General features: G+C 42.7%; 2 non-coding genes across 2 annotated transcripts; both read left to right on the forward strand.

Annotated features, from left to right (window-relative positions):
• The first annotated feature begins 14,142 nt into the window (after positions 1 to 14,142).
• TRNAV-AAC (transfer RNA valine (anticodon AAC)) lies at positions 14,143 to 14,216 on the forward strand. The gene has a single exon. It is a non-coding gene; the product is annotated as a tRNA-Val (tRNA).
• Positions 14,217 to 14,221: 5 nt separating this feature from the next.
• TRNAF-GAA (transfer RNA phenylalanine (anticodon GAA)) lies at positions 14,222 to 14,294 on the forward strand. The gene has a single exon. It is a non-coding gene; the product is annotated as a tRNA-Phe (tRNA).
• Positions 14,295 to 27,907: the final 13,613 nt, after the last annotated feature.

Here is a 27,907-nt window from a genome sequence, read left to right on the forward strand (position 1 = left end):
TAGCGGTGGTCCAAGTGTGAGTGTGTGACAGCGACAGTCATGGATTCCTAGCGGTGCAAAGTAATGGTAGTGACTAGTGAGCGGTGTTGGCCGGTGATGCTGGACTGTTGCAGCACAATGGCCAGTGATGTTGGACGGTTGAAGGCCTTGAGGCATTGAACTTGAGCTTGAGCAGAGGTGAAGGAGATGGTAGTGGCCGGTGATCGATGCTTGATTTCTATCACCGATGTCGTCGTTGATTCTCACAGCTTGCAAAGATTCTGAATAAAAAAGATGGAGGGAGAGAGAGGAAGAGAAGGCGAGTGCAAATAGAAAAGACGGAGGGAGAGAGAGGAAGATAAGAGGAAGAAGAATGAAATTAAAAGAGGGAGAGGAAATGACAAGAGAGAGAGAGGAGAGAGGAGAGGGGAGGGTTATCGAGAATGACCACTCGATTAGGTCGGTAGGTGACATTATTGCAATATAAGATGTCAGTTTTTTTTATGATAGACATGACCCCTCTTTAAGACTTTAAGTTTAAATTGATATAACCGTTATATTTTATTATATTTATTATTAATATATATTAAATGTATATAATTAATCGAATTCAAGTTTTTATGGAATCGGATCAACACAAATTTGAATTCGATAAACTAATCGATAAAATGTATAAATTCGAATTCGATCGTTAAATTTATCGAACCATTCGAATTCGATTCAATTATGTCGGATATTGAATTCGGAATCGGATAATCCGATACCATTTACACCCCTAACTACACTTTTCCTTATCTCCAAATACACACCCAGTTACCCAAATCATTCCATAAGATTTTAACAAAAAACCTAAACTAAACATCCTACTTAAAGAAATTTTATGCTTCAATCAACGTAAATGGGAATGCTAAATCATCCTGTCATTCAATAACATAACAACATTCATCGGGAGAATAAAATTGATTTCAAAATGTATAGCAGAGAAGAAGAGCAAACTTAATATAATCTCTAGCAATGCTACACTTAGATCTAGTAGATGCAAAGAAACAAACAACAGAGTTCAGATCAGATTGGGTTGAGGATGAGATCTACGAGAATGAGTTTGATGGAACCTACTCCATCGATCTACTCCCCAACCTCAAATCTTCATTGCCAAAGAAAATATAGAGGAGGTTGAGTTCAGATTACCTAGGTGATGTCCTGAATTCCATGTATACAAGCCAATGACTGTGGTGTGCAAGAGTGAAATGGCTGAATCTCCTTCCACAATGGACTTGATTTGTGACTTGCTAGAGAGTTTGAATCTGTCTTGGCCTAAAACCGTTTGATGAGCAGAGGAACTCTAAAACTGCTATAGAGAAGGTGAACATGGGAGGGAGTGTCGTAGTTTCCACTGGCCCGAACGGTAAGAAAGAGAGGAGGATTGAGATGGGTCTAACCACAGAGTAGGTCTCTATGTGTGCGGGCAAGTAAGATTAGCAGAAATGGAATCTTTGTAGATGGAAGGGTAAATGAGGGTATTTTTCGCTAAAATTGTTAGGGTAGGGTTTTTGGACATTCGGAGTTGATTGGTGGGGTCAGATTGGCCCAACTAGGCCCATATTGGGCAAATCTAGAAAGGGCTCGATTCGATTAATTTGAGGGCTCAAAATGAAATCTTTGTGTGATCAAGGGGCAAACAAGCTTTGTTTTGGATGAAATTTCATAGGGTAGGATTTTTGGGTAGTTTGAGGTGATTGGTAAGGTTAGATTGAGCCAACTGGGCATGGATCAGGCAGATTTGTAATCCGGTCAATCTAAGACCTTGAAATGGAATCATGGTGCAATTGAAGGGTAAATAAAGGTATTTTGGGCTGATATTTCACAAGTGGGTATTTGGGGGTGTCCGATATCTGATAATAAGGTCTGATCTGTCTTAAAGGGTCAAGATTGTAGGAATTTAGGTCAATGAGATGCTTTGGAATGGAATCTTTCTTTAATGGACGGGCAAATGGGGAAATTTAGGGGTGAAATTTTATGAGCAGGTGTTATGGTATGCCCGGAGTCTAAAGGTGTAGTGTGATTTGTTCAGATGTGTCAAGATCAAGGTAATCTGGGTTTTGGGTGTTTAGGCTAACGAGATAAGTTGAAATAGAATCTTTGCTTGATGGACGGGTGACCGGAGGAATCTTGAGTTCAAATTTCGTGGGTAGGTGTCTTTGGAGCTTCTGGGTCTGATGGTTGTGTCTGATTTAATAGTTAAGGTGTAAGTGGGGGTCGATCAAGGTCATAGGATAGGTATTGGGTAGGTTTAACGGTGGATCTGAGGTCTCTTGGGGTGAAATTTGGGTTTCTTCGGTTTTCATGTGTTTTGGAGAGATCGAGAGTGTCTGATCAGGAATCTGGGGTAAATTTGGGTTCAGGGGCGAATCGAGCAAAAATCAAGTGTTGACACACCCTTTCCAAATACATGAATAAAGGGGTTGTATAAATATGTAATAAAAGAGGTAAAATGGTCCCACAAAGCAAGGTTATAATCAAATTTAAACAAATAGGGCTTGAATTCAACCTTAATTAATAGTAGTGAGTGAGTGATACAATGATCATTAGAAGGGAAAATATTAAGAATATGTAAAATTCAACTATAGAACTCATCTAATGTGTAGTCAACTACCTATTCCAAAAGTAAATAAACAAAAAAAAAATAACATTGTATCTCCATCTCAAGGGTTTCTTTGTCTCTTGCTCATATGTGTAGAAGGTTGATCCACATTCTATACTGGCCAAATTGTGGTGCAAGACTCTACATATTGAGTGAAGTTTGTATTGGAGGGAGACTTTGCAAGGGAATAGCTAGAGTTGGTGCAAAATTGTTGCCCATGTCAAATGAAGTGTATACTGAAGTTGGTAGAAAACTCTGTATGGGCATTGTTCGAGTTGATACAAAATTATTGCCTATGTTATATGAGGTGCCTATTAGAGGAAGATCTTGGAAATGCATTGCTCGATTAAGTTCGATTCACCATCTATTGCCTACGTCAAATAAGGTGTATGTCGAATAAAGGCTTGAGTTCGATTCACCATCTATTTTAATCAAAGGGGTTCGGCGGAGGCAAGTAGTTGTCATAGCTAGAAGTCATCATCTTGTTGAAGGCTCCAAATATGTCTTCGTTCACTTCTTTTACACCCACATAAGCTTAAGATATGCCATTCCTCCCTCTCGCCACACCTTAACTAGCTTGATATATAACTTCTTCCTCTCTATTTTCTACTTCACCTTGCCCTTGCCCTTCCTCTTCTTTCTTAACTTCAAACCCATCACCTTCAACATCAACCTAATCAACTTCATCACTTTTATTAGCTTCAACTGTAGGGGCATTGTTCCTATTGGAATTGCCATGTTTCTTCTCATATATTTTGCACAATACATAGTAGTCCAATTAAAGAAGGAAGAAACATTTATTAGATGAGGAAAGAAGCATTCATGGAGATGTGTTTTCCAATGCAAATTCTTAAAAGACACACCTTCAATGAATAGATAAATGTATTTTTCAAACCTATGAATTTGACTTGATTCAAAAGTCTGTTGAATCTAAACAATGTTAGGTGCTGATAGTGGAATGCTGAAAAGATTACGAACATAAAATGACTTAACTAATAGATATTATTAGTTTATAGTAAACTTTTTAGGGGTAAACACTAATCCCAATATTTTTTTTACTTCATTATTCAGCAATTTAGTTAGGTTTAGAGTTGCTAAATATTGAATCAGCATTCTGCTTTAAGCCCATGTTTTAACAATTAACAAAGGCCACCAAAAATTGAAAAATAAATTACAAATGCCTAAAACCTATCAAAATATATATTACAAATCATGCTGAATTGAGTCTAGTTGAGTAGCTGAAATTTTAATTTCCTAAATTTTACCAATCTGAGTCATCTAACTTTATTATAAAAGAAAACCCATATACTTAAATATGAACCTCTAATGAGTCGAAGTTATTTGGTTAATTTCTGGCTTGGTTTATCCGATTAAAAAAAATCACATGTCTTTATATTTGTTGTACTTAGTTGTTTAACACTCTTTAATTTGAAAAACTAGGCATATATGGTGTAAATGCATGACATAGTCCAGATTTACATACCTTCATGAGATCCAATTCATCATTTATAGCCCTTTGATGTTCTTTAATTTTGTATTCATGCATGATCCAATTAGATTTTGTTCCTCTTTGGGTTAATCCTCCGTAAAAACCAAAGATTTCTTAATGCTAATGTTCTTTCCATTTCCATCCTTGATTTCTTTGTTTGCACCAGTTGCTTTCCAGTATCCATTGGTTGCAGAACACTTTGGCCTATTCCCCTTCGGATATTTTCGATCCCTTGGTGTATAGAAATACCACTCTTGCTCTTTCTCTCCTGTGTGTCTATATTTTTTCTGCAAAATAAGTGATAATAATATCATCTATTATGAATTGGATAAAATCCTCATCATTTCCAATTACCAAATAGATGCAAATTTTAATATCCAAATCCAAATAATAATCGGATTGCATGTCAAATTGTCGGTGTGACAGCCCTAATTAGAGAATAGCTTCTCATTCTGTAGGTTGCTGTCGTGGGCAGTTCTGGTCCCCCAAACAAGGGGCTCATCAAAGCCGTTGTCTACCATTTCCGGCTCGGTTTGGAAAGGAATGAATACAAGTACAAATATATAAATATGTAGAGTACAAATAAAACAAAATACAAGGTTTTACTTTTCTACAAATTTGTATTTGTAGTCCTTCCAAATCCAAAATACAAGGTTCTCCTTCTCTCTTTTCTCTCTCTCTCTCTCTCTATCTATCTATCTATCTCTCTCTCTTTTCTCCTTCTCTTTTCCTCCGACGAGAACAAACAGGCGGTGACGAGAACATTTGTGGGTTGCCTTCCCCATGACCGCCGCTTTGATGGTTGCCGCAGCGGAGGAGGTGGTGGGAGCATGGTCTTTACCTTGATCTCCTTGATCCTTGAAGCCATAGTTGCTGAGGAGGTACTTGTTAAGAAACAAAACCCCGATGTTCAACGAGTACCACGCCGTCATGAGCCCAACCGTGAAGAAACAACTCGAGCCCTTCATTGGAGAACTTATCGAATTCTAGGGTTTCCTTACTCCTTTTCCTTGTTTCAAATCTGAAGATGAGAGCTTGTTGCAGAAAAGGGGTCGTCGCTAAGCCCACTACTAGAAGAAAATGAATCTGCTGAGCCTGGAAAAGGGGTTGTCGCCCACATCCTTAAGTCTGTGGGCTGCAGCTACTCGTTTCAGAATCGGAGACTCTCTCGGTGATCCTCTCCATCTGAAATCAGAACTTTTTGAGGCATTTCCTCATTTGGATTCTCTTTTGATTTTTTTCATGTCTTCTCTTTTTCTGCAGTTTGGAAGTACGACACCCCGGAAGGACTCGGTTCTACAAGTGACGAAGGAGGCGTACACGGCTTGCAACACGCCGAGCCCGATCGTTGCCTACAAGGATGGGAACACCAAGGTTGAGCTCGCCTGGTCGGGGCCGTTCTACTTCATCAACGGAACTGAGGAGAACTGCCAAAAGGGAGAGAAGATGACTGTGGTCATGTTGTCACCGAGACACCATGGGTCTAGCTCATCAGATTTGGCTCCTGCTCTAGCGATGGCACAAGAGGAACCAGCGCTCACGGTGCTTTGTTTCTTGGCCGACCAGCAAGGACTGCAATATCTCAGTTGCGGTGAACTTTTACCTCAATGATTTACAAACAAGAAGAGTGTTAAATGGGACAAACATCCGACTCCCATTTTACACTCTCATGAACCCATCGGTGTGATAATCCCTCGGTGTAAATTTATATTTACACCTCTACCAAATTCAGCCTAAACATAAAACTAAAGTTCTGATTCAACAAGACTAGGTGATGGTCAACAACTCCCTATTTGGCTATATCCTGTTGAAATAGTTGCAAAGCTAGTGCCTAGTGTTTTCATGTTTTTAGGAACCAGCCCACCGGGACCCTAGGAGGCGTTATTGACTTATTGTTCTTAACAGCCTTCGTTGGGTTGAAGAGTTTTGGTATATCATAAGATATTATTAAGTTAATTAAAAAATTAGTTTGTAGGTTATACACAAGTTTTTTTTAATATTTTTGATTTGTTAGGGCTCAATCAACACACATGATGTAATATATTGCCTTCAACCCTTAAAGATTTCAAAATCTACCGATAAGTAGGGAAGAACTTAAAACTTTATTTTGCAGCCAATTTAGTGTTGTATCCATTTATTTGTGATTATGATTTATGAAGGGATGAGAGATTCATCATATGGATGGCCAAACCATGCGGGTAGGTTGGGTGAAATTTTAAAAATTTCTCTCTCCCATGTCGGAATCACATTCCCTATTTTAGAAAACTGCATTTTCAAAGATCAATCTTGAACCCAAACCAGACCAGATTTGAAACCAAAAGGGAGTGGAGGGATATACTTGATACGAAATCGTAATAAAATCTAATGAAGGAGTTCACGCCCAAGGAAAGATCCAAAGACTGCTTCCACCGAAGATGACATGGTGCGGGATGAAGCGAGAATCGGTAGGATGGTTCTTCAACAAGAACCGAATTCTTCAGCAAGAATCTGATGGAGGGATAGTGAGTACGACTTCAGATTACCTTTTCTACTAAAAGGTAATATCAAGAACTCTTCTTGATCGCTCCCACAGGTGGAGATCGAGCTGGTATGGCGGCAAGAGCGGGGAGAGAAGGAGACAGTGCAGTCAAAGCTGTATTGTCTCTTTACTGGAAATCAACGATTACTCGGATGACTTTTGTTGTGTCCTAAGGGTTTGCCCTGCTCTCCAATTTATAGCCTTAAAGAGAGTTTCTCCTAATCCCATTAGGACTTTCCTAATCCAAATCTTGTATTTGGATCTGCACTCTCTTTAAGAGATAAGGATAATCCCTTATCTTATCTACAGATAAAGATCATCCCTCCTAATCTAATTAGGAGTTTCCTGATCCAAATCTTTATTTGAATCTGGACTCTCTTAGTGGATAGGGATAATCCCTTATCCTACCTATTGATCTAAATCCCGGAACCGCCCCTTTTTAATTAATCTCATTAAGCCAGTTCGAATTGGGTTTAGGCCCATTAAGTCCATGCACACTTAGCCTCCTAACTGCTGCCCGGTTGGTTATCCTTGTATGGCGTGGGACCCAAACATTGATCTACATATCAGCCACATGGGTTCAGTCCAGCTTCCGATACAAGGCCTGGCGGAATTCATTATAGGAGACAGTGAACCCCTAAGTCCATCACCATTGGCTCTTAATGGGCCCAACATTTACACTAAATGGTCCTTGTGACAAGCCACCTTATAAAAACCAAACGATTGTGGGTAGATGCAAGATTAGCCCATCGGGTATTACCCTCAATAGTCTTACACTTAACCTCTCAGTCCATAATGATCAAACATTGCCCGACAAGAGATGACCTCTCCCTCGACTGCAAGGAACAATGTTGCACTCTCTACTCACATGGATCCCGGGAATTAAAACATTTTGCAAACATTTTGAAACCATAATATACATATATATAAAATTATATATATATATATGTATATTTCTATATAAATATATTTTGTAAAACAAATTTCAGCGGTTGAAAAACTCGTGTGCTAGAGAGCGGAAAAACTCGTGTGCAATAGTGGAAAATTTACATGCAATGGTGGAAAACTCATATTCAATAGTCAAAATATTATTATGCAACGACAAAAACTCATGCAACGGTAAAAGTCTTCATGTGTAATGGCGAGAAGAATAATTGTGCAATAATGGAAAACCTTGATTTATTCTGTACTAGAGGCGGAAAATTCATGTGCTAAGATGGAAAACTCATTTGCAATAGTAGACAATTTCATATGCAATAGAGGAAAACTCGTGTGCAATAGCGGAAAAATTATTATGTAATGGTGGAAAAATTTATGTGCAATAGCGGAAAAAAATATTGTGTAAAATGATGAAAATGATGACAATATTGAAAATTTGAGAATGCCAATAACATGGTAGATGCAAAATATGATAAAAATTTAAAAAGTATAATCTCAATAGATTCGATTTAACTTAATTGTCATTTTTTACTTGATCACTTTCCTTGTTGGGAATCATTTCTTTTCACAGTTTTACTACACTTTGCATTTTCCATGTCAAATGAAGTGTATACTAAAGTTGGTAAAAAACTCTGTATGGGCATTGTTCGAGCTGATACAAAATTATTGCCTATGTTAAATGAGATGCCTATTAGAGGAAGATCTTAGAAATGCATTGCTCGAACTGGTTTAAACTCATTGCCTATGTCAAATGAGGTGTATGTCAAATAAAGGCTTGAGTTCGATTCACCATCTATTTTAATCAAAGGGGTTTGGTGGAGTCAAGTAATTGTCATAGCCAGAAGTCATCATCTTGTTGAAGTTATTTGGTTAAATTCTGGGTTGGTTCATCTAATTAAAAAGAATCACATGTTTTTATATTTGTTGTACTTAGTTGTTTAATACTCTTTAATTTGAAAAACTAGGCATATATGGTGTAAATGTATGACATAGTCCAGATTTACATACCTTCAAGAGATCCAATTCATCATTTATAGCCCTTTGACGTTCTTTAATTTTGTATTCATGCATGATCCAATTAGATTTTTTGTTCCTCTTTGGTTTAATTCTCTATAAAAACCAAAGATTTCTTAACACTAATGTTCTTTCCATTTCCATCCTTGATTTCTTTGTTCGCACCATTTGCTTTCCAGTGTCCATTGGTTGTAGAACACTTTGGCCTATTCCCCTTTGGATATTTTCGATCCCTTGGTGTATAGAAATACCACTCTTGCTCTTTCTCTCATGTGTGTCTATATTTTTCTGCAAAATAAGTGATAATAATATCATGTATTATGAATTGGATAAAAAATAGATAAAGAAATCAATGATAGACCCACTTTAGCTTGGGCATAAGAAACGCATCAAGCATTCCAAAACAACCCAACTTTTGGCAATATTTTTATGATATGCTATATATATGTATGTATATGGCATGGATGATAATGATAATGATATATGTATTATTAGGACTATATAAACTGGGCTCAAATTTTATGGCATTGTAAGGACTCAAATCCACATCGTTTCCAATTACCAAATAGATGCAAATTTTAATATCCAAATCCAAATAATAATCGGATTGCATGTCAAGTTGTCGGTGTGACAATCCTAATTAGAGAATAGCTTCTCTCTCTCTGAAGCAATCAAGAATTCAATCAAGAAAGCTTTTGGCATCAAGAATTCAAGCTCTCTCTCTGAAGCAATCAAGAAGACAATCAAGAAAGCTTCAAGATGGAGATCAGCAAGGCAAGAAGGCTTCAAGGAGGAGGTGGCGGCAAGGAGAAGACAAAATCTCAGCTTCAAGGGCGACATCATGAGTTCTTTCTTACCCCTTGTTTGTTTTATTTCCTTTATCATAAATTAATTTATTTGTAACTAGGACTGTGGGAAGCCTAACCATGACAATGAATTGATTTTTATTCTGATTTATCCAAGATTGTTATTTTCATATTGTCTATGAGTTATTATGTATAATGCGATTAAGAGCTTGACCACCTCTTAATTGATTTGGTTTATGTGAATGAATCGAGAGAGGAATTAACATAATCGATTGAATAATTCATAGTGTGAATTGAATGGTATATAGAGATATATATACATGATTCATCTGATGATATAAGTTTTTTATAGAACTTAATGCATTTCTATCACGAGAACTCTAGTCGAGAGATCGATGGGTTACTTGATAGAGGTAGATTTGATATATCCTAAGAGGGAATATTAAATAATTTTGGAAAAACTTCAGCTTATGAAAATAATAAATTCTCTGGGTTAATCTAATAAATTGATATCCATTGGAATGGTTAGGTGGACCAACAGTCCTAGCGCTTCTAATTAGATCGTTGCAAGTTTTGTCATTGATTGCCCTTATTTTTATTTCTTTTTCTTCTATTCTTAATTTTCAATAGTTCTTAGTGTTAGATCTGAAATTCGATTGTCCAAATAATTAAGGAAGACTATAGTTCTAATATTTGTTTTGTTAACCTCGTGGGAATGATATCTTTATACTAATAACTAGCGCACTTGCTAGGGTTATATAATTATAGCTATCACTACCATTTCCTCTTTGTACAAAACTGAAACTTTTTGGGCTCAGTTTGGAAAGGAATGAATACAAGTACAAATATACAAATATGTACAGTACAAATAAAACAAAATACAAGGTTTTACTTTTCTACAAATTTGTATTTGTACTCCTTTCAAATTGAACCTTAAGGTTGTGTTTGGCTCCTGCTCCAATGGTGGCACAAGAGGGATCGGCGCTCACGGTGCTTTGTTTCTTGGTCGACTAGCAAGGACTGCAATATCTCGATTGCGGTGGACTTTTACCTCAATGATTTACAAACAAGAAGAGTGTTAAATGGGACAAACATCCGACTCCCATTTTACACTCTCATGAACCCATTGGTGTGATAATCCCTCGGTGTAAATTTAGATTTACACCTCTACCAAATTCAGCCTAAACATAAAACTAAAGTTCTAATTCAACAAGACGAGGTGATGGTCAACAACTCCCTATTTGGCTATATCCTATTGAAATAGTTGGAAAGCTAGTGCCTAGTGTTTTCATGTTTTCAAGAACTAGCCCACCAGGCCCCGGGGAGGCGTTATTGACTTATTGTTCTTAACAGCCTTCATTGGGTTGAAGAGTTACGGCGGTGGAGAAATGATAGTCTTAAGCTGCATTTATTTGCATCGTTTTCAAACGCAGCCTTAAGGCTTAGTTTGGAAGCAGTACAAATGCAAATATGTACAATGTAAATACATACAAAACAATATAAAATATAAGGTTTTGCACTCTACATATTTGCATTTGTACTCCTTCCAAACTCAGCCTAAACTGCATTTATTTGCAATGCAAATCTGAACCCATAATTGTTAAGGTGGTACCCAAGTGACAAGGCATGGCATCACCTACCAAATTTTTGTACATGTTGCTATGAAATACTTTTATATTCTTTACTTTTTGATATATCATAAGATATTATTAAGTTAATTAAAAAATTATTTTGTAGGTTATATACTAGTTTTTTTATTATTTTTTATTTGTTAGGGCTCAATCAACACACATGCTGTAATATATTGCCTTCAACCCTTAAAGATTTCATAATCTACCGATAAGTAGGGAAGAACTTAAAACTTTATTTTGCAGCCAATTTAGTGTTGTATCCATTTATTTGTGATTATGATTTATGAAGGGATGAGAGATCCATCATATGGATGGCCAAACCCTGCGGGTAGGTTGGGTGAAATTTCAAAAATTTTCTCTCTCCCATGTGGGAATCACATTCCCTCTTTTAGAAAACTACATTTTCAAGGATCAATCTTGAACCCAAACCAGAACAGATCTGAAACCAAAAGGGAGTGGAGGGATATACCTGATACGAAGTAGTAATAACCTCCAATGAAGATGACACGAGTGTAGGATAAAGCAGAATCAGCGGGGATGGTTCTTCAGCAAGAACCGGATTCTTCAGCAAGAATCTGATGGAGGGATAGTGAACACGACTTCAGATTACCTTTTCTGCTAAAAGGTAATATCAAAAACTCTTTTTGATTGCTTCCACAGGTGAAGATCAAACTGGTATGGCGGCAAGAGCGGGAGAAAAGAAGACGGTGCAGTCAAACTATGTTGTCTCTTTACGGAAATCAACAGTTACTCGAGATGATTTTTGTTGTGTCCTAAGGGTTCGCCCTGTTCTCCAATTTATAGCCTTAACGAGAGTTTTTCCTAATCCCATTAGGACTTTCCTAATCCAAATCTTCTATTTGGACTACACTCTCTTTAAGAGATAAGGATAATCCCTTATCTTATCTGCAGATAAAGATCAACCCTCCTAATCTAATTAGGAGTTTCCTGATCCAAATCTTTATTTGGATCTGGACTCTCTTAGTGGATAGGGATAATCCCTTATCCTATCTATTGATCTAAATCCCAGAACTACCCCTTTTTAATTAATCTCATTAAGCCAGTTTGAATTGGGTTTTAGGCCCATTAAGTCCATCTGCTCACTTAGCCTCTTAAATGCTACTCGGTTGGTTATCTTTGTATGGCGTGGGACCTAAACATTGATCTACACATCAGCCACATTGGGTTCAGCCCAGCCTCTGTTACAAGGCCTGGCCGAATTCCTGTAGGAGACAGTGAACCCCCGAGTCCATAACCATTGGCTCTTAATGGGCCCAACATTTACACTAAATGGTCCTTGGGTCAAGCCACCTTATAAAATCGCAAGGATTGTGGGCAAATGCAAGATTAGCCCATCAAGTATTACCCTCAATAGTCTTACACTTAACCTCTCAGCCCATAATGATCAAACACTACCCGACAAGAGAGGACGTCTCCCTCGGCTACAAGGAATAGTGTTGCACTCTCTACTCATATGGATCCTGGGAATTAAAACCTTTTGCAAACATTTTGAAACCATAATATATATATTTATATATATGTATATCTCTATATAAATATATTTTGCAAAACAAATTTCAACGGTTGAAATCGACTACCAGCGGTTTTGGTTTCCATCGGAGAGAGTGCATCCCCGACCATTCACTTTGTCCGACAAAGGGGCTGATCCTATCACTATGATCACCCACTCGGATGAATTCTCGGATTTGTCCCAACATACCCAGGTTTTGACCCCCTCTAAGGATCTCACTGAATGGCATATCAAAGAAAGCCCAATCCAACACCTAGTGTAGTATCATAATCGAGTCTAGGGGTCGGGTGTAACATTCCAGTTTTATCCATCTATCTCCAAGGTCCGGGGCAATATTGGAATTCTAGTCCGGTTCGGGGTTTCAAGAAAACCCACACTTGCATGTACCTCGGGTCTCACCCTAGCGAGCTGAGACAAGCCACCCCAACCAACTTGGCAGCACATCGGTGTCGGCCTTGGCAGCTGAGACAAGCCACTCCAACGGCTATGAAAATTCTAAACTAACACAAGTCTCATGTGTCCAGTTTAAGGGTATTACACAGAAACACACCATAACAACATGAATCAAATATGTACTTTATTCATTTACATTAAATATCATAATGTACATCATTCTGATTGGAGTTAATGCCATACATTGTCTAACAATTTACACTCTTACTTGATGCAAAATTTGCACTTATTTGCCCCATTGTCATCCATTAATAGTGCGGTTGCGTCAGAAAAATTGTTGCAAAACCGAGTGCGCTGATCTTCCCTATTTTTTCCTTTAAAACAAACGTAGCTTTAGTGCACAATGGCTCTAATTACAACGTTTTAAAAAATGACCCAGAAACGGAACCATTTTGGGCACCGGTTTTCGGGTCAATGGTCCGACTGTCCGGTTCGAACGGATGGTCCGTTCTGATGTCAAAATTAAAAAAATTAAAAAATAAAAAAATGGTCAAGAACCGTTGAGCGGGTCAATGGTTTTTGACCAGATTTCGGGTTTTAGGTAAAATGGAACCGGTTGCCTGGACGTTTCTCGGGCCGAGCGGTGTGACCGCCCGAGTCAACGGCGATTCGAAAACATTGTTTAATTAGAAGAACTACAATGTCGGTTGATAGTTACACATCCACACGGGGAAAAAAGATTCTCGATGTTCTAAAAATGGAGTGACCAAACTGCCATAACAATTTAAATTAGCATATAAAGCATGATCCACCATCTTGGATGTTATTTTATTGAGTTCTAACCCCAACCTGTTTGAATTTGGAATATATTGGTACATCTGAGGATTCTACTAAGTCTGTTCAGCTGATTTGAAGCACTCTGCACTCCCCATAAACTATTCAAAGAGGTTGAAGGGGACAGCCCTTCTATGGGAGAGTATAGTTCAGCTGAAGATTCGATTTACCTGTCCATGTGGGGCTCACCTTTAAAAGCCAGAAGCTGCCACTGCGCTTCACCCTTCCCAAACATTAGTTCGTGTTTGTTGAAAACTATGAAAAGCACAAATGGTTTGTGGTTAATGGTTAATGGTTGAAAACATTAGTTCGGGTTGTTTCTTGATGCAATACTACTTTAGTTGTTGGCTATCGGGTTCCTTATAACGGTGTCGTGGTGTATTTGGTTATCACGTCAGTCTAACAAACTGAAGGTCTCCGGTTCGAGTCCGGGCGACGCCACTGTTGCGGGGATAGCTCAGTTGGGAAGGCGTCAGACTGAAGATCTGAAGGTCGCGTGTTCGATCCACGCTCACCACATCATCATCTTTTATAAATTCTTTTCGATCAATTTGGTTTTCGGGTCAGCAAATAGCAGAGTCTCGGAAGCATCGAATCATCGTTGGTTTCCCCGGTTTCAGTTGAAGCCCCTCAAAACGATGACAAGCAAAGGGCAATGCTGCAGCGGACTGGTTGGCAAGCAAAGGAGAAGCCTTGTGATTTCCCTTACGTTATTAAAAAAAACCTTGTGATTTCTAATCCAAAAGAAAAGAATTGATCCATTTTATGAAGTCCAAATACTCCACAATGAATCCTAACAAGGTAAAAAAATATTTAACAAAAAAGATAGAAATAGGGCTCCTTCAGAGGAAATGATTAAAAAATAATAAAAATGAAAATATAGCAACGAAAAGTAAAAAGTGTGAACAAATAGGTAAAAAAAATATTATTAGAATAGGAAAAAGGAAATATAATAAAATAAATAAATAAATAATTTCTTTTGTGTTGGTTCATGCCTATAGGTCACTTTCTTTATTGTTATTTTGCTTAATTAATCATATATTTTTATTTGTATGCTTCGTGATGATGCACATTTCGACAACTCCCTATTGGATGACAGTTTAGACGCCACGCTGGACAATTCGTAGCTGCTGGAAGGTGGCTCGGATGCCTAACCGAACAGTTCCTACATGGAAGGTGTCTCGGATGCCCAGCCGAGCGGTTCCTAGTTGGAAGGTGGCTTGGATTCTTGGCTGAACAGTGACGAGCTGTATAGTTTATTGGGGCGACCTACAAGGAAACAATGTCGAGTGCACGGGTTACTTTACCCGGGGTGGGCACTCCGATTCTTAAGTCGGCGCATGCGGAGATTTTTAGAGAGCTAGAGAGTTATGAGAGCTAAATTGTGCATACCTTACGAGGTTGGGGGTTAAGGCCCTTATATATAAGCATTGTTTGGCGTGGGCTTCACGCATCGCATTTGAGACCTCTAGGAAGATGTGCCTAACCGGTCCAAAGTCCTCGGAGGAAGTCGTGCACGTAGGCCTGTCTTTGCGCCTTATTCGGTTTCTTCTAGAACATTCATGTGGAAGCCAACTTTCGAGAGACCTGGGAGTGATGAGATGCATGTAAAATTGGTCGGTGAGCACGTTTTGCAGGTCACCACTTGGACCTCAATCAAGTTGACAAGCCATCGAGGGGAGGCTGCTCCTCACATCGAGGTCACTTCCACCCGTGCTGACGAAGTACCATAGGTCGGCCCTGGACGAGGTGTTGCTAGCCGCCCTGTTGGGGTGCCCGAGTTGTGGACAAGATCGCCAAGTCGGCGAAGGTAGGTCGCCGGGTGGGACTCCATCATTTTGGCTAAGCCAAGTCATCGCCTAGGTGGTGCCGGGGTGTCAACCAATTGTTCCGAGATGCTATGTGTCATGATGTCGGTGGAGGGCCAAACCTGCCCTCATCAATTGCCCCCACTTCCAAGTTGAAGTCAGTTCAGCGAAGGGAGTAGCTTGTTGTTGGTCCTTTGGCACGGAGTGACTAGTTTGATTAGCTCTTAAGAATCGGCCCAACATGATTATACACATCCATATATACACATATAGATATATATTTACATGTATACATACATATTTGCATACATATTAACACACATATATACATATATATATATATATATATATATATATATAATTTTTATCTTAACTATGGCATATCTAAAATTCAAGTAATTAATATTCATCAAAAAAAAGATAGAAATTGAAAATTAACAAAGGTAACAATATGATTAAAAATAAACTTAAATATTTGTTATTCAATTATGACATCATGGATTTCTTGAAAAAGTTGGGTCGTTTTCCCACCATCTAGAAATTCGTCTAGTGGATAATGATGAGAATTGTTTAGAATTTTTATATTTGTTTTATTTTGATTTGTTTTTCTCTCTACCCTGATCCCCTCCATCCTCCCCTGGTCCACCTTTCTCACATCTCACTTGCGTCCACCCTTTGTCTCCTTCCTCCTTTGCTCTCTCTCTCTCTCTCTCTCGCCTAGAACATGTCACTACTTTGCTGTTGAATTCCAATTAAGGGGATTTGCTTTTATGTATGTGTCCAATAAACAAAAGTAATTATATTTTGATATAAACTGTTTTCAGTGGTTCATTAAAGAAATTATGAAATACAACAGATTTTCAGAACATTCGTCCTTCAACAAGGAAAAACCCACCTTGCCAATCAGTTGAATTTTGTAAGTTTGTTTCTGAAAAGCAACAATAGAAGATTGCCACTCCATTTTCATGTTTAAGGGTGGTTCTTGAAACTCTGAGATTTGGCTTCTTGAAAATATACTTAAATCAATTTCTGATAGCCATAGGAAATAATAACCAAAAAGCAGAGCTTGGGCTATTAACAAGTTTGAAGGTTCTACATCTTGTTTGGTTTGTGCCGTTGCCGTCATGTGTATAAGTTGCTTAAATTTGCAATGGTCACAGCAATATCTTTGTGGTAGAATAAGAGAGAGAAAGAGAGAGAAAGAGAGAGAGAGAGCTAGTGGTGGAAGTTGAAGGTTTCCAACGAGGACTACTGAAGCTAACCGACAGAGAGAGGGTAGAGGGTGGAGGCAGGAGAAAAAGAGGGGAGGGGAAGGAGAGGGTTAGGGCATAAAAGATAGAAAGCAAAAAAATAAAAATAAAAGGAAAAGAAGAGAACTGTAAAGAATGTGAAACACTCCCATCAATCTTTATTAGAGAGACTTGCACATGGGAATGGCTTGAACATGTTGAACTAACGTGTCTTGTTATAATTGGCCCCACAGCCTACTAAACAACGAGGGGCATTCAGCTAATCTGAACTCAAATTAATGACAGAGTGATGCAATGGCCATTAGAAAATATCAAACAACGTTGTATGAAAGTGGAATATAAACTTTTCCTTATTTAGAGAATAAGTAAAATCCAATTACAGAACTCATCACATGTACAATCAACTACCTATTCCAAAAGCAAATAACCTACATTGTATCTCCATCTCAATGGGTTTTGTGTCTCTTGCTCACATGTGTAGAAGGCTGGTCCACATTCTACATTGGCATCCCAAATTGTGGTGCAAGATTCTCCATATTCAGTAGAGTCTGCATTGGAGGGAGACTTTGCAAGGCCATGGCTAGAATTGGTTTAAAATTGTTTTCCATGTTAAATGAAGTGTATGTTGGAGTTGGAGGAAGACTCTGCATGGGCATTGTAGGAGCTAGTACAAAATTGTTGGCTTTGTTAAATGAAGTGCCTATTAGAAGATCATGGAAATGCATTGTTGGAGCTGGTTCAAACTCATTGCCTACGTAAAATGAGGTGTATGTCGAATATCGGCTTGAATGCAATTCACCATCATTTGTGTTATTAAAGCCATATGTGTCCAAAGGCTTAGGTGAGTTGCTGAAGTCCAAGCTAGGGTTCTTCTGTTCTTGGATTAGAGCACCGAAAGTAAGGTAATCTTCATTGGAATGAAAAAAGCCTGGGGGAGGCAAGAAGCTATCAAAGCCAGAATTCATCATGTGGGCGATGACTCCAAATATGTCTTCTTTCACCTTTTCTACACCCACATTAGCTTGAGATATGCCATTTCTTCTCTGTCTACACCTTCACCGGCTTTATTTATGCATTCTTCCTCTCTATTTGCTGCTGCACCTTGCCCTTGATCTTCCTCTTCCTCTTCAACTTCAAACCCATCTTCAACCTCAACCTCAACTTCATCACTTTCATTAGCTTCAACTGTAGGGGCATTATTCCTATTGCAATTACCACGTTTCTTCTCATATATTCTGCATAATACATAATCGTCCATCTAAAAAAGGAAGAAACATTTATTAGATGAGGAAATAAGCATCCATGAAGATGTGTTTTCCAATGCAAATTCTTAAAAAAAATTATGGCTTTAATGAACAGATAAATGTATTTTTTAAAACCTAATAATTTGACTTGATTCAAGTCTGTTGAATCTATACAATGTTAGGTGCTAAAAGTGGAATGCTGAAAAGATTACAAACTCAAAATGCCTTAAGATAGGGGTTTTAATAGTTTATCGTAAACTTATTAGGGGTAAACAATCATCCCAATACGTATATTTTCTACTTTATTATTCAGCAATTTTGTTAGGTTCGGAGTTACAAAATACTGCATGATGCATTTTTAAATTTGTAACATTTTCAACATTCTACTTTTAGCCCCTGTTTCACCAGTTAACAAAGGCCACCCAACATTGAAAAATAAATTTCAAAAGCCTAAAATCTATCAAAATATATACTACAAATCATGCTGAATTGACTCTAGCTGAGTGACTGACATTTTAATTTCCTAAACTTTACCAGTTTGAGTCATCTAACTTTATACAAAACATGCACCCATATGCTCAAATCTAAATCTATGATTAGTGGAAGTTATTTGGTTAAATTAAGGGTTGATTCATCATATTCAAAATAAATAAAAAATCACATGTGTTTATATTTGTTGTACTTAGGTATTCAATACTCTTTATCTTGAAAAACTGGGCATATATGGTGTATATAGATGACGTAGTCCAAATTTGCATACCTTCATGTGATCCAGTTCATCATTTACAGACCTTTGATGTTCTTTAATTCTGTCTTCATGCATGATCCAATTAATTTTTATTTCTCTTTGAGTTAATCCTCTGTAAAAGATCAAAGATTTCTTAACACCAATGTTCATTCCATTTGCATACCTTCATGTGATCAAGTTCATCATTTACAGACCTTTAATGTTCTTTAATTCTGTATTCATGCATGATCCAATTAATTTTTATTCCTCTTTGGGTTAATCCTCTATAAAAGACCAAAGATTTCTTAACACCAATGTTCATTCCATTCCCATGCTTGATATCTGATGTGGCATGATCTGGGCACTCCTAGCTGGCTGCTGACTGGCTCCTTGTTGGCAACGAGCGGCACCTGAGAAGATGAAAGGAAGGATTCCCGGAGATTTCCCCGATGGGAATACTCCGATACTTAAGTTAGTCCTGTGTATGGGAAGTAAAGAGAGAAACAAAGGCTAAGAGTGGAGGTCGCGCTTTATCACTTGTACTCGAGAGATTAGAGGTCTCAAGAAAAAGTTTCTCCTCTGCCCTAAGGGCTTTTATAGGAGCGCTCTTGCGAGATCAGGCATAACCGCCACTTGGGTCCCTGCCCACGGGACGTTACCCGCCGGGGCTGCGCAAGTGGCCGTTGGGACGAACTCCTTACTCGGGCGAGTGACACGTCCCCAAAGAGACAGGCACGCCTCCGCCTACTAAGACACGTGGGCGCAGACTATCGAAAGGACGGGGACTGCGCCGTCGGTTAGGGACGTGGCCCGGTCGGACTGGTACGGCTTGTTAAATAGAAGCTTCTTGAGGAATGCTCGTGCGACCCATTCGCGAGCTACTTTGCAACGAGCTTCGAATACTTCAGAAGTACCCCTAGTAGAATTGGTCATCGGGATGACTTGTCTTGTTCGGGAGCTCGGGCGAGCTGGTTTTCTTAGCTCGCAAGTTAAAGTTTGCCTCGGAATATCCCTTTAGAGGTAGCTCGGGGAACCCGGAGCTTGCGTTGTGGCGAGCCCTCCTTTAGCTTGCTACCATGTAGCAAGCTGCTTTATGGGCCCATTACTTAGTTGTCTTGGACCACAATGCTGAGCTGTTGCTTACGCTGAGTCGGCATCCACGTGTCGCCGTTTCATGGGTCGGGTCAAATCATCCTTCATCAATTGCCCCCCACTCCTCGGGCTAAGAGTATTGCCTTAGCGCGGGGAGTTAATGAAGCGCGATGGACTGATTTGACCAAAATTCAAACTTGATTGACTATCCCCATTAAACGCATTTGCGGGAATCAAGAGATCCTCGACTTCTCGACTTTTCGGATTCCAAAAACGTGCTGAGGTGGCCTTTAATTCCGAATGTCGTGCGGCTGCGACTACCTTAATCGTGGAAGATGTGCCGCCAATCGCCTTCGGTTTTCAGAAAGCGTGCGATCAAGGCGCCCGCGGACCGTTGGATCTGCTTTGATCCGGACCGTCGGTTTGAAAGGGTGAGGGCTATAAATAGGGAGCCCCCTCGGCCCTATCTCCTTCCACGCCATCTTGCTTTGGACTCTAAGGTCGCGTACTTCGCCTAGTCTACTCAAGTTCCTCGGTCCGCTCCGTTCCGTCTACTCGGGTGAGTTCCAATCGCCGTCGGCCATGTGCGGGTACCCACACCATTCCTATCACGGGGGCGATAGCCGGGATGATGATGCTCCCTCAAGCTTGGGGGGAGCACCGGGAGCAGATTTCGGAGGCTCGGGGAGGCCTCCGGCGACATGGTGTCCACTTCTAGGGGGAGGGAGCCTGATACCTTTGGCCCTTCCTTAATGACGGCGGAGAGACTCGGGTCTCGATCCGCTACTTTCGCCTTCTGGGGACCTGGTTTACAGCCTCCCCTACCGGCAACTTACCCTGGGAGCATGGTCCCAATGACATAGTAATCTTTTAGGAACAGCTTGAGGCTGGCCTGCGTCTTCCCCTGCACCCTTGATTGTGGAGGTGCTGAATCACTTCAACGTCACTATTGCCTAGCTTCATCCCAACGCTGTTCGAAACATGGTTGGGACTATATCCCTGTGTCACGAGTACTGCCTCCCTTTGGACCTTGACATTTTCGTCTTTATCCTTTGTATAAAGAATGCTGCTCTTGGGGTTCCTCCGGAGAGGCGCTTTTATTACCTCTCTCCCCGTCACGACTATAAGCTCTTGTACGAGCTGCCGAATAAGATTCCTGCCTGGAAGCGGGACTACTTTGTGGTCCATAACCCCAAGGGGTGGCCCTTTCCCACCGCTTGGAGGGGCGCCATCTAGGACCCCGGGGCCGAGCTCAACCCCGAGATTCGGAAAACAATGCTGTCCTGGGTGTTAGTAGGCTTCCTTTGCTCGGACTACTTGGCTGAGGAGAAGCTCGTGCGAGGCGGGCTTGAGCCCGGGTAGGTCGGCCTTTTAGGTCACGTAGTGTCTTGTGACTATTGTGTACACATGCATTTTGCTTCCTATTGGACTAATATCTTGTGGTCTTTTGGCAGCCTTCATGTCTAGTGCCGATTCGCGCCACCTTCTCTCGGGTAGCCGGAGACGCCGGGTGAAGAGGATGCGCCCCGACCGGACCCCTCCTTCGGGGAGCAGCGAGTTCGGGTCTGCCGAGCCGGTCCTGCCCTCTCCTCCGCCCGAGGTTCCAATGCCCCCTCCTGAGGGGACTAGTGGGATTAACACTTGGGGGAAGCGAGCCCCCTCGGGTGGGGGAGGCCCCCTTTAACCCCCTTCAGCCCCGTCCTTACCCCCGATTCCCGGTGGGAAGAGCGGGAAGGGGTAAACGATTATCCGGTAGCTCGCCGGAGGAGTCGGAAGGCAATCAATAATGATGAGATCGCTCGGTGGGGAAACATGGAGCCCGGGGATCTCTCTGCGTTCGCCTCCGCCCTTTGCATGGTGGTAAGTGGCCTTTTTCCCTTTTTCCCTCTCGTTTTGCCCTTTTCCGCTGTCTTCTGATCTTTTTCATCGATAGGTAAATTACGCCATCCATGCCATGGCTCTCCGGACACGCATCCATCGCGTCGACGCCCTCGACTAGCGTGCTGCCAACCAGAAGCTCTAGGTCGAGCTCAACCGGATCCGGGGCGAGCTCCATCACACTCGCAAGGGGAGTGAGTCTCGGGGAGCTGCTCGTTCACGACCGGGATGCTCAAATCGCTCGGCTTGCTGAAGAGAGCGCACGCTATAGGGAGGAATCGTCGAGGATGGCGGGGGAGAGGGAGCTCCTCGGGGCAATAGGTGCGGGACTTGGAGTCCACTCTTCTGAATCGGACCCGAAACATTGACTAGATAGTGGAGGCTGAGCGAGAGAAAGCGGTTTGGGATTTTAAAGAATCCCGGGGAATTTCATGACCTCCGGGCGGAGTATGGTTCGGGTTCGTACCGCTCAGAGTTTAAGCTCTGCCGGTGGCTGGTTTGGAAGAAGTTCTCCGGGCTTAACCTCGACGGCATTACTATGAAGGGTCTGTCCCCTGAGATAGCAGACCAAGCGGATGAAGAGGAACCTGACTCTCCGGAGGATGAGGAGGCAGATCCTTGAGGTGGCGTTTCTTTGGGCTTCTGTGGCTTCCGGGTGCCGTAAACCCGGTCTTTCACAAGTTTTTCAGTTGGGCGGTTGTAACTTGTGATGATCAAACCTTTCCCGAGCTGTTTAGCTCGGTTGCTGCACTTGTTGTTTTCCTTTTCTGCTCTTTCTTCTTTTTGACAATGAAAGTTTCTTCCTTCTTCCGAGTATGATGAACTCCCTTTATTTTAGCTAAAGCGATCTCATCATTTGAGCTATAGAAGTTACATACCCGAAGTAGGACTCTTTGTCACGTTTAAGGCCTCTGTGGTATACCGCGAAGTGATTACTATGTATGTCCGAACTAAGCATTGGTTGGTTATTCCTCAATTCGACCAACGTATCGAGACGAGTTACGTTCCGTAGGGTTTGAACCGGAGCTGCTTACGCCTTTAATATTTCATATCTTGCCTTCGCCACTGAAGTGGCTCTTTCTTCATGCTGAGCTCTTTGTTAGCTCGGTGTTTTGGCCCTTAGGCTTTGGGAGTGACTCGTGGCCCACTCTCGGAGTTTGCCCATGCCATAGAGGCGCCCGGGTCCTCTTGTGGCCCTCGGGCTTAGGAAGGGACCCGTAGTCCGCTCCTGGATTCTCCCGGGCCGAAGTGGCAATTGGGGTCTTCTTGTGGCCCTCGAGGCTTAGGGAGGGACCCGTAGTCCGCTCCTGGATTCTCCCGGGGCCGAAGTGGCAGGCTGGGGTCTTCTTGTGCCGAGGTCATGTTAGCTCGGTATTCTGGCCCTTAGGCTTTGGGAGTAGCTCGTGGCTTATTACGCTTCTTACGAGATAATATTGCCTCAAGTTGACAATATTCCATGCTCGAGGTACTTGTTTCCCTTCGAGGGTCTCGAGCTCGTATGTTCCTTCCCCGAGCACTCGTTTCACTCGGTAAGGACCTTCCCGGTTGGACCCGAGCTTGCTAGTGCCGGGCTCGGGCACCATAACTTTACGAAGGGCCAGGTTGCCAACGCGGAGGTTTCGCTTCTTGACCCTGGCGTTATAGTACCGAGTACTCTCTGCTGGTAGGCTGCGGTCCTAATGTACGCGAGGTCCCTTACTTCGTCGAGTAGGTCGAGGTTGGTGCGTAGCTCATCTTCGTTTGTTTAATCACTTGTATGCTTCTAGGCGCAACGTAGGTACTTTGATCTCTGCGAGGATCACTGCTCCGGTGCCGTAGGTGAGATTGAAGGGTGTTTCTCTCATGGCGGTCTTCTTCGTGGTCCGGTAGGCCCATAGGACATTGGGTAGTTCATCTGCCCACAATCCTTTAGCTCGGTCCAGCCGTGCCTTTAGTACGCGGAGGATGGCTTTGTTTGTGACTTCCGCACGACCGTTTGCTTGAGGGTGCACGGCTGAAGTAAAGTTCTGTTGGATCCCCATGTCTCGGCACCAGTCTTGAAATTTGATGTCCTCGAACTGTTTGCCGTTGTCGGAAATCAATACCCAAGGTAATCCGAAGCGGCATACGATGTTCTTCCAAAAGAAGTTTTGGACATTTCGGGTTGTTATCGTTACGAGGGGTTCGGTTTCTACCCACTTGGTAAAATAGTCCACTTGCTACCACTAAGAACTTCCTTCCACCCGTTGCTGGTGGGAATGGCCCGAGTAGATCGATGCCCCAGCGTGCGAAGGGCCATGGACTGGTGAGGTATTTGAGGTTGGCAGCGGGTTGGTGGTGAATATTGGCATGTCTCTAGCATTTTTCACATTTTCTAATGAGTTCAATGGCATCTGCCTTCATTGTTGGCCAATAATACCCTTGTCGAAGCGCTTTCCGGGCAAGGGCCCCGCCCCCCAAGTGTTCACCGCACAGACCCTCATGAGTGTCGCGGAGTACGAGCTCGGCTTCGGTAGGTCGCAAGCAACGCAGGTAGGGGAGCATGTAGGATCTCTGTATAGCCGCTCGTCTATCATGACATATTAGCTGCTTGGCGTTGAACCCTTCCGGCTACATTGCGCTCTGCGGGGGAGGGTCCCGTGTAACAATAAGCTCATGAGTGGGTCATTCCAGCTCGGCTCTGCGCGAGCGACGGGAGCAACCTCCTCTGCCCCCCCGAGAATGCTAGGCCGAGACAGGTCCTTATGTACACGGTTCTCATGGTGATGTCGCTAGTGCTGGCTAACTTGGACGGGGCCTCGGCATTCTCCGACCTAGGGATCCGTACGATGAAGTGTGACTGGAAGTTGAGCGGGGGCCTCTTTGACTTTGGCTAAGTAGGCGACCATGGTCGGCTCGCGAGCTTCATACTCTCCCGTGACCTGGTTGACCACGAGTTGGGAGTCGCTGCAGATAATGATGTGCTTGGCTTTTACTTCTCCGGCTAAGGCTAGTCCGGCTATCAACGCCTCGTATTTTGCTTCATTGTTAGATGCCTCGAACTCGAAGCATAGCGCGTATTCCGGTTTCATGCTGCATGGGCTGTGCAAAACTATTACGGCACGCTGCCCTGTTGGTTCGAGGAGCCATCTACGTGAAGGATCCGGGGCTCCTCATCCCGGCTCGCGGTTGGCCGAGCTAGGAGAGGTGCCACACTGGCTACTACTTCATGGGGTTCGGACTCGACCGACCCGGGAGCTTTGGGATCACCCGAGGTGGGAGCCTCGCGCTCAACCGGCCTGGGAACTTCGGAGCTGAATGTGCATTCGGCTATGAAATCTACTAAGGCTTGGGCCTTAATGGCAATTCGCGGCTTGTACTAGAGGTCGTACTCACTGAGCTCAATGGCCCACTTCGTCAACCGGCCAGGAGACCTCGGGCTTAAGCAATACTTGCCTCGAGAGGTTTGTCGGTAAGGACGATAACATTATGAGCTTGGAAGTACGGGGCGGAGCTTCCAAGCTGCAATTATCAATGTGTATGCTAGCTTTTCCATCTCCGGGTATCTCGTTCCTGCTCCCTGCAATACTTTAGTAACATAATAGATGGGTCGTTGGACCTAATCTACTTCCTTTATTAGTACCGAGCTGACCACCTCATCGCTTGCCGAGAGAAAGAGTTCTAAAACATCACCCTCATCGGGCCGAGTTAGGGTCGGCACGCTAGTAAGGTATTCCTTGAGCTCGTCGAACGCAAGCTAGCAATCTTGGGTCCATTCGACCCCTTTGCTCTTTATTGCCTTAAGGAACGGCGGACAACGGTCCGCCAATTTAGACATGAAACGGCTTAGGGCAGCTATCCGGCCATTCAACCTCTGAACCTCCTTTGGCTTCCGGGGTGGTTTCATGTCTAAGATGGCCTTAACCTTATTTGGGTTGGCTTCAATGCTGCGCCGGTTAACGATGTATCCTAGGAACTTACCAGAGGTTACACCGAACACACACTTGTTTGGATTCAATCTCATATTAAACTTACGCAAAATTTCAAAAACAGAATGCAAGTCTTGTATTAAATCATGTGAGAATTAGGTTTTGACGACCATGTCATCTACATAGCATTCTACTTTTCTGCCGATTAACGGCGCAAACAATTTATTTACAAGCCTTTGAAAGATGCCCTTGCATTTTTCAACTTTGAAGGGCATAACCTTGTAACAGTACAGGCCGAATTCAGTGATGAAGGTAGTCTTTTCTTCGTCCGCCGGGTCCATCTTGATCTGGTTATAGCCCGAGTAGGCATCCAAGAAACATAGCAACTCGTGCCCTGAGGTCACGTCCACCAAACGGTCAGTTCGGGGAGTGGGAAGCGGTCTTTCGAGCAAGCCTGGTTCAGGTCGGTGTAGTCGACGCACATGCGCTACTTGCCGTTGGCCTTCTTTACCGGGACGGGGTTGGCTACCCAGCTCGGGTAGTGGACTTCTCTTATGAAATTTACCGCGAGGAGCTTCTCGACTTTCTCGTCGACCGCTTTCCACCGTTCCGGGTCTAGGTTGCGTTTCTTCTGTCTAGTGGGCCTAACTACGGGATCGGTGTTAAGCTTGTGAGTTATGAGTTCGGGGTCTATTCCAGGCATTTCTGCCACGGACCATGCAAAAATATCTAAATTTTGAAGTAAAAAATTTGCCGGTTCGGATCGTAGGGGCTCCTGGACGGAAGCGCCGATCTGGAGCGTCCGAGCTGGGTCTGCTGTTGAGGTCGGGACCGCGACTGTTTCTTCCATGGGCGCGGCTCGTTCTTCGCCTTGCTCCGTGTGTCGTTTCAGTTCAAGGTCATCGGCCACCTTGGTTTTCCCCTTTAGGGCGGCAACGTAGCACTTGCGGGACTTGAGTTGGTCGCCCCGTGCTACTCCCACACCGAAGTCTATTGGAAACTTCATAGCCAAGTGGTAAGTGGAGACCACCGCCCGTAGGACATGGGTGATTGGTCGACCTACTATGGCATTGTAGGGAGAGGGGGTCGCTACAACCAAGAAGTTGTGTTCGAATCTGACCACACAAGGCCATGTGCCGATCTCTACGGGTCTTGTTATTTTCCCAAGGGGTCGGACTTCTTCTCCGCTGAAGCCTACCAAAGGAGTGTCTGCGTGCTTCAGGTCGCTTCTCTACAAGCTGGAGCTGGTCAAATGCAGCTTTGAAGAGTATGTTGGTCGATCTGCCTGAGTCGACGAGTATGTGCCTGACCTCAAAGTCGTTGATTCTCAGCTTTATTACGAGCGCATCATCGTGGGGGTAATGGACCCCTCGCACATCGTCTTCTGTGAAGAAAATTGGCTCTTCTGTTCTCGGTCGCTTTGGGAGGTTCTGCTCCTCCCGGGTGACCTCGTGAACCGACATCCGAGCTGCTGCTGAGGTGCAACCTGCAACGATCGAACCTCCCACTATCATGTGGATGGTCCCCCGAACCGGCCTCTCCTCCGGAGCCTGCCTCTACGGTTGTTCGGCTGGCTTGCTGCTGAACTTGGGAGCGTCTTTACCGTGCTCCCCTTGCCAACCTGTTCTATTACTATTATTATTGTTATTATTATTTTGTACAAAGTTTCTCAAATATCCGCGACGGATGAGCTCCTCTATCTCATCGCGAGAGGTTTTTACAACTCTCGTACTATGACCGTGGTCTTTGTGAAAACTGCAATACAGACTCTTATTTCTTTCATTGGGATTCCCCCTCAAACGGGGTGGCCACTTCACGTACGGGGCGTCCTTGATTGCCATCGGGATTTCGGCCCGCTTTGCATTCCGTGGGGTGTAATCGGTTCGGTCCGGTGCGGGAGCTCGGAACAACCGACCCGGCTTTGCTCCCCGAGCTGTTTCCTTTTTTCTTTGGGTGTCCTCTTGACTAGAAGGCTCTCCTTCTCTCTTTCTTTTTTCGGGTGCGCCCTCACCCTTCCGATTGATCTCCTCTTTAGTGGCTATGAACTTATCCGCAAGTTTTAGAAACTCGGTTATGGTCGCGGGTTGGTTGACGACCATGTGACACTTGAACTCTTTGTGCTTCACACCCTTCTTGGCTGCTGCAAGGCGTATGGTGGGGTCCGGGCGTGGTATCTGCATACAAGCGTCGTTGAACCACTTGATATAGCTTCGGATGGACTCTCCCTCTCTTTGTGCTACGTTGAA

The sequence above is a fragment of the Nelumbo nucifera genome, chromosome 2 (genome assembly GCF_055504915.1).
Source record: "Nelumbo nucifera cultivar China Antique chromosome 2, China Antique-T2T, whole genome shotgun sequence".
Lineage (NCBI taxonomy): Eukaryota > Viridiplantae > Streptophyta > Magnoliopsida > Proteales > Nelumbonaceae > Nelumbo > Nelumbo nucifera.